The following is an 11,171-nucleotide window of genomic DNA, read 5'->3' as shown; positions in this document are numbered from 1 at the left end:
ATCGGTCTTATCTTGTCTTAAGCCGTCACGTCGTTTCCTATCCATAGCGACACCATGGACACATCTCTCCCGGAATGCCCCGCTCTCCATCTGCAATCATTCTGGTAGTGGATCCATAGAGTTTTCTTGGTAAAAATAGGGAAGTGGTTTACCATTGCCTCCTTCCACGCAGTAAACTCGACTCTTCTCCCTCGACTCTCTCCCATGCCGCTGCTACCCAGCATGGGTGAGTTTTGACTTGTAGTAGATTGCCTTCCACTCGCTAGCCACTGCCCAAGCTAGGAATGGAATGGATAGGCCTCTGCTTGACTCTCCCTCCTGTAGCCAAAACTGGTAGAGTACTGGAAACTCTCTAGGTACCACCCTGAGAGGGGGAAATATCTGTACTAATACCTATTATTGTCTTGTTCTTCCTTCTTGGGGTGTTGGTAAAGAATAATTGCCTCTCTCCCCATTAGACTGTAAGGGGCTGGGAATGTGTGTCTTGATTTGATTATATTCTGTCATATACTTAGTTAAGTCCATTTCTCCTTCCCTTTCCCTTCCCTCTCCCCCACTGTCCAATTCCCTTCTGGACCCTGAGACTTCCATTTACTACTCCAGATTGTAAGGGAAAGGCACCAAGCAAAACAGAGGTTTCTGGGGACCCTGTTTCTAGTTCAGGGGGACAATATGAATCAGCATGAGCCAACGGCACTAAGACCTGGTAGAGAATAGGTGATTACCATGCAAAAAGAACCTTCCCTGTGAACAGTAAGATCAAAGAGGGAAGAAAGACAATCAGGAGCAGCATGGTCTTGTGGATAGAGCACTGGCCTGGGAGTCAGAAGGACCTTGGTTCTAATTCTGCCTCCTCCGTGTACCTGCTGTGTAACCTTGGGCAAGTCACGTCACTTAAGACTGGATCACCTAGCCCTGGCTTGGCTCTTATGCTCAAGCCGCTGAACCCTGCTGGCAGAAATCTAAACACCAGGCCGACCTTGTCCACTTTGAATTTGTCCTTTCTTGCTTTAACTCTGCCCTCTCCACTGCTCAGCAAAAGTATCTGCCCGGCAAAACTATTCTTTTGCCAAATTGTACTTTCCAAGCACTTGGTACAGTGCTCTACACACAGTAAGCACTCAATAAATACGATTGAATGAATGAAAACTATTTCTCTTCCCTTATTAACACCTATGCCCATCACTCTTGTCAGCTGTTCCGGACATTTAACTTTCTCTTCAGGCCCCCTGTTCCTCCCCTCCCCCACCTTCACCCCCAGTGATCAGGCCGCCTACTTCATTAGGAAAATTAACAGCATCAGGTTTGAGCTCCCCCAAATCCACCCCCCAATCTCCACCCCACCTCTTCTCAACCCCTCTCTTCTACTATCCCATCCTTCCCAGCCATATCTTCAGAGGAGATCTCTTCCCTTCTCTCAAGTGCCACCCCCTCCACATTCACTTTAGACCCCATTCCCTCCCATCTTATAAAAACTCTCACCCCTTCCCTTCTCCCCTCCTTAACTTCCATCCTCAACTGCTCATTCTCCAATGACTTCTTCTCCTCTGTCTTCAAACATGCCCACGTCTCCCCCATCCTAAAAAAAACCCCTCCCTTGACCTCACAGCCCCCTCAGGTTATCACCCCATCTCCCTCCTACCCTTCCTTTCCAAACTCCTGGAGTGAGTCATCTACACCTGCTGTCTCAAATTTCTCTCCTCTAACTCTCTCCTGGACCCTCCAATCTGGCTTCTGACCCCTCCACACCACTGAAACCACTCTCTCAAATGTTACCAATGATCTCCTTCTTGCCGAATCAAACGACTCCTATTCCATCCTAATCCTCCTTGACCCCTCAGCTGTCTTTGACACTGTCAACCTTCCCCTTCTCCTCAACATGTTATCCAACCTTGGCTTCACTGACTCTGTCCTCTCCTCGTTCTCCTCTTATCTCTCTGGCCATTCATTCTCAGTCTCATCGTGGTCTCCTTCTCCCCCTCTCATCCACTAACTGTAGGGGTTCCTCAAGGGTCAGGTCTTGGCCCTCTTCCGTTCTCCATCTATACTCACTCCCTTGTTAAACTCATTTGCTCTCACGGCTTCAACTACCATCTCTATGTGGATGATACACAAATCTACATTCCTTCCCTGTTCTCTCTCTCCCTCACTCCAGGCTCGCATCTCCTCTTGCCTTTAGGACATCTCTATTTGGATGACCTCCTACCCCCTAAAACCCAACATGTCCAAAAAAGAGCTCTTTATCATCCCTCCCAAATCATGTCCTCTCCCTGACTTTCCCATCACTGTGGAAGCGCTACCATCCTTCCCATGGCACAAGCCCACAACCTTGTTGTCATCCTTGACTCTACTTTCTCATTCACCCCACATATCCAATCCATCACCAAAACCTGCCAGTCTCACCTTCACAACATCACCAAGAGCCGCCCTTTCCTCTCCATCCAAACTGCTTTCACATTGGTACAATCACTCATCATATTCTGACTGGATTACTGCATCAGCATCCTTTCTGACCTCCCAACCTCATGTCTCTCCCAATTTCAGTCTATACTTCACTTTGCTGCCTGGATTATCTTTCTACAGAAACGTTTTGGGCATATCACCCTCCTCCTCAAAAATCTCCAGTGGTTGCCTATCCACCTCCACATCAAGCAAAAACTTCTCACTACTGGCTTCAAAGCTCTCCATCACCTTGCTCCCTCCTACCTCACCTCCCTTCTCTCCTTCTACAGCCCAGCCCGCACACTTCGCTTCTCTGGTGCTAACCTTCTCAATGTGCCTCGTTCTGCCTTTCACGCCGTCGACTCCTGGCCCACGTCCTATCTCTGGCCTGGAACGCCTTCCCCACCATCTCATATCCACCAATCACACTTCCCCCTCCAAAGTCCTACTGAAGGCTCACCTTTTCCAAGAGGCCTTCCCAGACTAAGCCCTCCTTTTCCTTAGTTTCCCTTCTTCTCCCCATAGTTCCGACTCATTCCTTTTCCTCTACCCCCCTCCTCGCCCCACAGCACTTGTGTATATATGTACATATCTATAATTCTATTTATTTACATTCATGCCTATTTACTTGTTTCGACGTGTAGATATCTATAATTCTGTTTATTTATTTTGCTGCTTTTGATGCCTGTTTACTTGTTTTTTTGTCTGTCTCCCCCCTTCTAGACTGTAAGCCTACTGTGGGCAGGGATTGTCCCTTTTGCTGAATTGTACTTTCCAAGAGCTTAGTTCAGTGCTCTGCACACAGTAAGTGCTCAATAAATATGAGTGAATGAATGAATGAATGACTGTGAGCCCCATGTGGGACATGAACTGTATCCAACTTGATTACCTTGTATTTGTCCCAGTGCTTAGTAACACATAGTAAGCACTTATCAGGAAAAAGGAGTATAGAGTAGGAAACCATCTGACCAAGATGCCTCCAAGGACAAACAAGGCTCCTCCCTCTGAGCAGTAGGAGTAGAGATCTCCAATTTGGGCTCCATCCAAAGAGGACAAAGGGTGTCTCCCCGGGGGGAGGAACAAAGAAAAAGCAGATGTTTTCTTCTAGACTGGAAGCTAAAGACTGTAAGCTCGTCCTCTAGCTTGTAAGTTCATCCTCTTGACTGTAAGCTCGTGCTCTAGACTGTAAGCTCCCTGTGGACAGGGAATGTGTCTGTTTCTTGTTATATTGCACTCTCCCAAGTGCTTAGTACAGTGCTTGGTGCACAGCAAGTACTCGCAATAAATATGATTGAATGAAAGATGTGAATTAACCAGTGGACAAAGGAGGGGTGATATAAGCCACAGAATTGTGTAAAAGCAGCCTGCCATGACCTCCCCTAACTCTACCCGCCCATCAGGCAGGGCTCTGGGACCCTATTTCCCAACTGGAAAGACTAACTCTGGTCTATCATGGCTGAGCCTGCGGTGTTTTCTTGCCAGCTTGGGAGGGTGGAGCTCGGTGTTGAGCCAACCAGGCTGTGCCAACTGGGTGGCTTGCTGTCTTTCTAATGAATCACCAGTAAAGTGTGCTCTGTGATGACAACTGCAAATCCTGAGGTCCCCCGAGGTCACCCTGGTGAGCAAACTCACCAACCTTCAAGGTTGGGGGTGGGGAGACAGCACCACGGATAGGTGGGCTCTCCTTAGGGGCTGAACACAGGCATGGACTGGCCACCCCTGGGCCTGGTCCCCCCAAACTGGGGTTTGGGTTTGACCATTGACTGGCCTGTGCTAAACGGGGTGAGGCAATTGGGGCTATTTCCTGGGTGGGGTCAAGAGGAATATCTCCTTGCTGTGTACTTTTCCACACTTAATGATAATAATTTTTATTGTACTTACTAAGAGTTTACTATGTGCCAAGCACTGTTCTAAGTGCTGGGATAGATACAAGTTAATCTGGTTGGGCACAGTCTCTGTTCCACATGGGGTTTACGGTCTTAATCCCATTTTACAGCTGAGGGAATTGAGGTCCACACAAGTTAGGTGACTTGCCCAAGGTCACACAGCAAACATGTGGTAGAGCCAGAATTAGAAACCAAGTCCTTCTGTCTCAGAGGCCCGGGTTCTATCCACTAGGCCACGCTGCTTCTCTAACCCTCTAAAGCTGCCTGAGTTCCTGAGATCCACTGCAATCCCAAAGAGAAAAGCACCATAGTATCCACCTCCTTCCCTCCTGACCCTGAGGATTCTCCTACTCCTAGCATGCGCCAGTCACCTCCCGGTTGGGGATTAAAAGCTGCTGTCTCCTGCTCTCAGACTCTTCCACCCCCACAAAAACCTTGAGCCTATTTTGTATATTCTTCTATGTTGGGATTTTAATGTTTCAATCATTCATTCAGTGGTATTTATTAAGCACTTACTAAGTACTATGTACTTAATTAGTACAGAGCACTGTACTAAGCGCTTGGGAAAGTACAATATAACAATCAACAGTGACATTCACTTCTGATGGGTCTGTATCTAATCTTTTCTCAATCAATCGGTCTTTATTTAGTGCTTACTGTGTATAGAGCACTTTACTAAGTGCTTGGGAGAGTATCTCTCAACCAATCAATGGTATTTATTGAGCCCTTACTGTGTGCAGAGCACTGTATTAAGTGCTTGGGAGAGTATAATATAACAGAGTTGATAGAAATGTTCCCTGCCCATGAAGAGCTTACAGTTTAAAAGGGGAGACAGACATTAATGTAAATTAATTAATGCTCCTCAATGTACTCTAATAGGGCCCCTCCTGCTCACACTGCCAGGGCTGCAAGTCCCTTGCCTGCTGAATGACCTTGGGCAAGTCATTTAGCTTCTCTGTGCCTCAGTTTCCTCATCTGTAATTTGGGGATTCAATAACTGTTCTCCCTCTCTTCTAGCCTGTGGAACAGGGACTTTGACCTGATTACCTTGAATCTACTCCAGCACTTTGTACAGGACTTGGCACAGAGTAATTGCTTAACCAATACCATAATTAATAATACCATTAAATAGTAATAATTAATGAATACCATTAATACCACTACTAGAGTACAATATAACAGAGTTGGTAGATGCATTCCCTGCCCTCATCGAGCTTTTCTCCCTACTTAAACTCTTAGATTGTGAGAATTCCCCTGCCCTAAGGGACTGGCATTGTGTCTAATTCCCATCTGGGTATTCATTCCCAGCACTTAGAACAGTGCTCTGCCCACAATAAACACTTCAAACTATTACTACTATTTCTTTCCCTATGTGCCTCCTTTCATACAGGGCTTTCAGAAATGTAAGCGGGTAGGTTCCTGGAGTTAGGCAAGTATCGGCTGTCCCATTACATGGGAAACCTATCCCCAATCGATGACCCTGAGAAATGTGAAAAAACAATCTCAGGATTTCCTAGAGGTTGCCAGAAAAACCGTGTGGGTGCCAATCATTGTTCAGAATTTGGAAACCAGCCCTGCCGCCCCATGGGCTGGGGAACTGGACTCCCTCTAATCATAGGTCAGAAGGTGGAATCAGCAATTGTTCTCCCTCTGTCCCCCTGGAGAGCAATTCAGTAGGGCTGACTTTTAAATACTTTACTACTTTGTGTTTGGAGGTGTTTAGAGAAGCAGCATGGCCTAGTGCACAGAACAAGGGCTTGGGAGTCAGAAGGACATGGGTTCTAATCCTGGCTCTGCCACTTGTCTGCTGTGTGACTCTGGGCAAGTCACTTGTTCTTGTCTGCCTGTCTCCCCCGATTAGACTGTAAGCCCATCAAAGGGCAGGGACTGTCTCTATCTGTTGCTGATTTGTACATTCCAAGTGCTTAATAGAGTGCTCTGCACATAGTAAGCGCTCAATAAATACTACTGAATGAATCAATTAACTTCATTTCTCTGTGCCCCAGTTACCTCATCTGTCAAATGGAGATTGAGACTGTGAGCCCCATGCAGGACAACGATACTATCAATCCCAGTACTTAGTACAGTGCCTGGCACATAGTAAGTGCTTAACAAATACCACCATTATTAGGTGAAACTTCTTGCTGGTGGAAGGTATTATAGGAAATGTGATTTCTGATGCAGATTGCAGAGAGGCAGTATGGCCAAGTGGAAAAAATACAGGACTCAGAGCCAGGAGACCTGGGTTCACGTCCGACCCCCGCCACTTATCTGCTGGGTGACCTTGGGAAAGACACTAAACTCTTTTATTCATTCATTCATTCATTCAATCATATTTATTGAGTGCTTACTGTGTGCAAGAACACTGTACTAAACACTTGGAAAGTACAATCTGGCAACCAATCGAGACAATCCCAACCCAACAATGGGTTTTATGCCTCGGTTTCCTCATCTCTACCACTGGAAGGGCCCCTATCTGCAGGTTCCCATTACATACTCCATCAGAAGGCAATTATGGGAGGAAGCATAAGTCCTGACCTTTCAATGGCACGCTTTTTGCACCATTATTAGCAGCTGAAAATGGCAGGCTAGATCGACTTGCAAAAACCCAATGGGTTTCCAATCCTGGCCCTTCCAGGTCTCCCCTCCACCCCACCCTCAACACTAGAGCCCATATTACACACCAAAGAAGCTCAGGCAGGGAAGGAAATGAAGTGCACTGCCAAGATCCTAGACACATCAACCACTTATACATATACATACCTATGTATACATGTATACACTTATACGTGTGTATATTTATATATATATATATATTCATTTAATTGAAAACTGATTTTTCTTATGACTGTTCTCTATGTGAAAGCTCTTTGAGGGCAGGGAAGATGATATTTTTTTGTTTTCCACTTCCTAAGCATTTAGAATCACGCATAGTACTTGGACAGTGCTCAATAAATACTATTTCAATCACTTCTAGAGCAAGCCACCTCACAACCTCTGATTCTCCAGGGTGCTGAGCAGCCTCCTGAAACAGCTTCTTGTACAAAGATAGTGGATGCACCCAATAAAGAGGTGGGGAGGCAGACCTTCTTCTTCAGGAAATGCTCAGGAGGCTTTTCAGGACAGCTGAAAAGAGCCCTCCATATTAAGGGAGGTCATCCTGAGACTTCTCAATGGATTCCAATCACCACCTCAAGGCTATGAAAACAACATTTGCAAGTTTCAAGCAAATCAATCAATCAGTGGTATTTATTGAGGGCTTTCTACATGTAGAACACTGTACTAAGTGCTTGGGAAAGTACCATACAACAGAGTTGTGTAACATATTCCCTGCCACAATGAGCTTACAGTTCACAGGGAGAGATAGACATTAATGCAAATAAATAATTTACAATATTCAATGTAAAGCTATGCACATAAGTGCTGTGGAGTCAGGAGAGAAGTGTTGTTTACAAAATGCTTTTAGCCTGCTCAGGCAAGATGTGAGCATACACTGTCTGTGAATTGGTGGTAGAAAAGGCAGTGAAGGAGTGTGGGGCTCACAAATGAGGTCAATCAATTAGTGGTATTTATTGAGCACTTACCATGTATAGAGCACTGCACTAAGCACTTGGGAAAGTACAATACAATGGAGTTGGTAGAGATGTTCCCTTCCCACAAGGAGATGGGGTTTGTGTGATGATATATTTCATGAAGGAGTAAGAGTGGCCCGAGAGGAGCCATCTGCATGTTCTGGAGAGAGAGTAATGTTTAGTCATTCAGTCAGTTAATAATATTTATTGAGCGCTTATTGTATGCAGAGCACTATACTAAGTGTTTGGGAAAGTAGAGCAAGGGCTTGGGAGTCAGAGGACATGAGTTCTTATCCCATCTCCACCACTTGTCTGCTGTGTGACCCTGGGCAAGCCACTTAACTTCTCTGTGCCTCAGTTACCTCATCTATAAAATGGGGATTTAAGACTGGGAGCCCCATGTGGGACAACCTGATTACCCTGTAGCTATCCCAGTGCTTAGAACTGTGCTTGGCACATAGAAAGCTCTTGACAAATACCATAATTATTATTAATGATTATTATTACTATTAATATAAAAGACACTTTCCCTACCCACAACGAACATATAGTCTAGAGGGTATTGCTGGGTATTCTTCTCATCTCTTGTCTGACCCCTCATGCACTGTATGTTAAGGAAGGAATTTCTCTCTGACTGAACTTTAGACCACAGGGCGGCTCTAAGGTTTGTATCCATCAGGCTTACTTTGAAATGTGCACAGGCAAACCCAGCAGTGGCCACTGAGGGTTTTTGTTGCCCTGTCTTCATTGCTCAGGTGCTTACCTCCTGTTTCCGGGTTAGCTTTACTTGGGGATGCTTGGGCCTCCAGGCTGATTTGGGCTAGGGAGAGGTTTTTTCCACCTTGGGTAGCCAAATGGTTCCAGGGCTTTTAGTGATTTACCACCAGGGCTGTAGGAACTGAGCAGAAACCATTAGCTAATTGCATGCAGGACATTGAACAACCACCAGATAGCAGAAACCTTTGATCAGCACCTCTCACCCGCTGCCCGGGAGCTGGATTTGAACTAGTGTCCTGGAGAGGCAAAAACTACAGACAACTCCCTGGCAAATTCCTTGAACCCCTGCTGGGTTAACCAGGCCGGAGACAAAAAGGCTTTAGGCCACTGACTGACTTACCTGGAATTCATGTAAAAACAATACATTAGTAGATAGCAGCAAAGGCTGGAATTTATGAATTTCTAAAGTTGTTAAGGACAAAGAAATGTCCTTAATACCCTCACACCCTTCAGTAAAACTTGAAGGTGGCTCAAGGAATGGAATTTATTTGCTGCCGCTTAAAGCATAATAACAGGTTTGCAACAATTTCTGCAGAGCTGAAAGTGCTTGACAGATTGAAAAAAAGATCTGAATTACTCTTATAAAAGCCCTGAGAGGAAGGTAGAAAGCAGGCATTGTTATTCCCATTTTATGGATGGGGAAACTGAGGGCCATCTGTTTATCGTTATATTGTACTCTCCCAAGCGCTTAGTTCACTTCTCACCTTCGACAACCCAGCCGGCATACTTTGCTCCTCTAATACTAACCTTCTCACTGTGCCTTTATCTTTCCTGTTTCTCTGTAGACCCCCGGCCCACGTCCTGCCTCTGGCCTGGATCGCCCTCCCTCCTCAAATCTGACAGTTATTCTCCCCAGTCACCTCCAAAACCTTATTGAAGGCACATCTCCTCCAAGAGGTCATCCCAGACTAAGCCCCACTTTTCCTCATCTCCAACTCCCTTCTGTGTCACCCTGATTTGCTCCCTTTGTTCTTCTCCCACCTCCCACAGCCCCACAACCCTATGTATGTATCTGTAATTTTACTTATTTGTATGGATGTCTGTCTCCCCCTCTCTAGACTGTGAGCTCCTTGTGGGCTGGGAATATCATCCTTTATTGTTGTATTGTACTCTCCCAAGTGCTTGGCACGACCATCCTTCCCGTCTCTCAGGCCTGCAATCTCGGTGTCATCTTTGACTCGTCTCTCTCGTTCACCCCACACATCCTATCCGTTACCGAGACCTGCCGGTTTCACCTTTACAATATCGCCAAGATCCGCCCTTTCCTCTCCACCCAAACGGCTACCTTACTGCTACAGGCTCTTGTTATATCCCGCCTAGACTACTGTGTCAGCCTTCTCTCTGATCTCCCTTCCTCCTCTCTCATCCCGCTCCAGTCTATTCTTCACTCCGCTGCCCGGCTCATCTTCCTGCAGAAACGCTCTGGGCATGTCACTCCCCTTCTTAAGCACCTCCAGTGGTTGCCTATCGACCTCCGCTCCAAACAAAAACTCCTCACTCTAGGCTTCGAGGCTCTATATCACCTTGCCCCTTCCTACCTCTCCTCCCTTCTCTCTTTCTACCGCCCACCCCGCACGCTCCGCTCCTCTGCCGCCCACCTCCTCGCCGTCCCTCGGTCTCGCCTATCCCGCCGTCGACCCCTGGGCCACGTCCTCCCGTGGTCCTGGAATGCCCTCCCTCCTCACCTCTGCCAGGCTAATTCTCTTCCCCTCTTCAAAACCCTACTTAAAACTCACCTCCTCCAAGAGGCCTTCCCCGACTGAGCTCCCCTTCTCTCTCTACTCCCTCTACCGCCCCCCCTTCACCTCTCCGCAGCTTAACCCTCTTTTCCCCCCATTTCCCTCTGCTCCTACCCCTCTCCCTTCCCATCCCCTCAGCACTGTACTCGTCCGCTCAACTGTATATATTTACATTACCCTATTTATTTTGTTAATGAAATGTACATCGCCTTGATTCTATTTAGTTGCCATTGTTTTTACGAGAGGTTTTTCCCCTTGACTCTACTTATTGCCATTGTTCTTGTCTGTCTGTCTCCCCCGATTAGACTGTAAGCCAGTCAAACGGCAGGGACTGTCTCTATCTGTTGCCGACTTGTTCATTCTAAGTGCTTAGTACAGTGCTCTGCACATAGTAAGCGCTCAATAAATACTATTGAATGAATGAATGAAGTGCTTAGTACCTTGCTCTGCATACAGGTAAGCACTTAATATAAATGAATGAGTAAATGAATACAGTGTTTCACACACAGTAAGTGTTCAATAAATACAGTTGAATGAATGAAAAAACACAAAGCAGGTCCTGACATGGGAAGAAATTTGTCCTGTGTAGCCCAGTAAACCAAGAACAGAATTCAGGTCCCCAACTTTGATCGCTTACTCCTACCATTAGATCAAACTGTCTTTGATCGCTTACTCCTACCATTAGATCAAACTGTCTAGATCTGATCGCCTACTCCTACCATTAGATCAAACTAGTCTAGATTAAGACATTCCGA

At 46.2% G+C, this 11,171-nt stretch overlaps 1 non-coding gene across 1 annotated transcript; it reads right to left on the bottom strand.

The window, feature by feature from the left end:
- Positions 1-236: 236 nt before the first annotated feature.
- On the bottom strand, positions 237-374 carry LOC114817259. The gene has a single exon (XR_003765111.1). It is a non-coding gene; the product is annotated as a small nucleolar RNA SNORA7 (small nucleolar RNA).
- Between the last annotated feature and the right edge of the window lie 10,797 nt (positions 375-11,171).

The sequence above is a fragment of the Ornithorhynchus anatinus genome, chromosome 1 (genome assembly GCF_004115215.2).
Source record: "Ornithorhynchus anatinus isolate Pmale09 chromosome 1, mOrnAna1.pri.v4, whole genome shotgun sequence".
Classification (NCBI taxonomy): Eukaryota; Metazoa; Chordata; class Mammalia; order Monotremata; family Ornithorhynchidae; genus Ornithorhynchus; species Ornithorhynchus anatinus.
Note: the sequence above shows the minus strand (reverse complement) of the source record. Positions and strands in the feature narration are given on the sequence as shown.